Source organism: Penaeus monodon, chromosome 17, assembly GCF_015228065.2.
Source record: "Penaeus monodon isolate SGIC_2016 chromosome 17, NSTDA_Pmon_1, whole genome shotgun sequence".
Lineage (NCBI taxonomy): Eukaryota > Metazoa > Arthropoda > Malacostraca > Decapoda > Penaeidae > Penaeus > Penaeus monodon.
The window spans coordinates 27585551-27587455 of record NC_051402.1 but is presented as its reverse complement, the minus strand read 5'-3'; positions in this window follow the sequence as shown (position 1 = coordinate 27587455).

Sequence of the window (1905 nt, the reverse complement as noted above, 5' to 3'; positions counted from 1 at the left end):
TTGTCACGCAGTACTATGACAGCATATGTGCGTTCAAATTGAAGCTGTCATTGTGGGAGACACAACTCGCGGGTGGTGATGCTGCTCAATTTCCTTGTCTGAAAGATGTGTGCGCGACCCAACATGCCGCAGACATGAGGCGGTTTAAAGATAAAATAACGGGACTATTGCGGGAGTTTGAGCAACGCTTCCAGATTTTTGGTGAACTGGAGAAGGACTTCAAAGTTTTTTGCTCGCCATTCAGCGTGAATGGCTCTGATCTGCCCGTCAACATCCAACTAGAAATAATAGACTTGCAGTGTGACTCAGATTTGAAGGGCAAGTTTGCGGCAGCTGGCTTGGATACGTTTTACCAGCATCTCTTGCCAGGTTACCCCAGCTTGACAGCCCTTGCTGCAAAAGTGTTGTGCATGTTTGGAATCACATATCTTTGTGAGCAAGTATTCTCTGTAATGAACATCAACAAAACAAAGCTGCGCTCAAGGCTCACGCACAAGCACTTGAATGACATCCTGAAACTGGCTGCCACTCAGGATGTGATGCCTAATATTGATGCACTTGTGAAAGCTAAAAGATGCCAGGTTTCAGGAGTAAATAAACAGTGGGTAATCCCATTACAATGCTGCATGAGAGACGTATGCACCCTGATAAAGTTCCGTGAAAATGAATGTGTTCTGTGGATATTTAAAGAAAGTGAACAGTCCGGTCCGGCCCACTTGGGAATAGATTTTCCCCTATGTGGCCCCTGAGCTAAAATGAGTTTGACACCCCCGTCCTAGACTATTAACAACTTTTTAACTTTTATGCTCATATTGAAGTGTAACTGCAAGGTCTTCAGTAAGAATAGAGAGACAGATAAGAGGTGTAGGAAACCGACAGGCAGGAAGGAAGTGGGAAGAAAGAGGTAGAAAAGGGAATAAGACATTTCTGTCATAATTATAAGCTTGGGTAAGAAAAGGGAATTGTCATTTCACTTATCACCCACTCGAATGTATATTTGCCATAGGTATAGATGGTCTCTCACATATGCAACACTTTTATCTCTCACTAAGAACAGGGTTCTCGGCAACGAACATTCAAAACTTATTTGCAAACTGCTACATGTGACACTCATTCTTGCTTCTAGCGAAACAACCACTTTGTGAACAAAATAAATAGATAAATATATATGTGAAAACTTATCCATGTGAACTTTATGTGTATCAGCTCGTTCACTCGGTTATTTTGTTTTTCAATAATTTATACCGCATAACTAAAATCGGTATTTTCTATTCCTCCCATAGCCAAGATTAATAGTAGACTGTTAGACTGAATGAAAGATTTGAAAATGTTATGGCATGGCGTGCAGACAGTTGTGACAGCTATATATATCTACCTGTTTATATTTTTATAGTGAAAAAAGTGTTCAGATTCAAACACTTCGTTATAAATCCGATGCATTTTTCCGATGATAATGAGACCGGCTCTTTGACATAAAAGAAAGGTTTTAAAGAGCCTGAATTTTCCCACAAATATCACTTCACTTCCCTTATCCCTTAGTCCCATCGACCGCTGGGGTGCCACGGATGATCCAGCAACCAGTTCGCTTTATCTTTCCCTGTCCTCTGCCTTCCTCAGGGTGTCGCTCAGCTGTCCAGATTGGAATATTGTCCTCCCATCTCTTCTTTTGTCTGCCTCTCCTTTCCTTGCATAATGCTTTATATGTTTGTCCTGACAAGGCCTGTTGATCGTGTGACATACCCATTCCTTTTCAATTCGTGTTTCTCCGGAGTGGTGAGGAGGTCTTGATAGAACCTAATAATTTGCTAGGCTCTGTTTTTGACAGAGTACAATTATATCAGCATGAAATACCAATATTAGACAAGGAAAATGATATAAAGTTATATGAGAGGTGTATATATATGT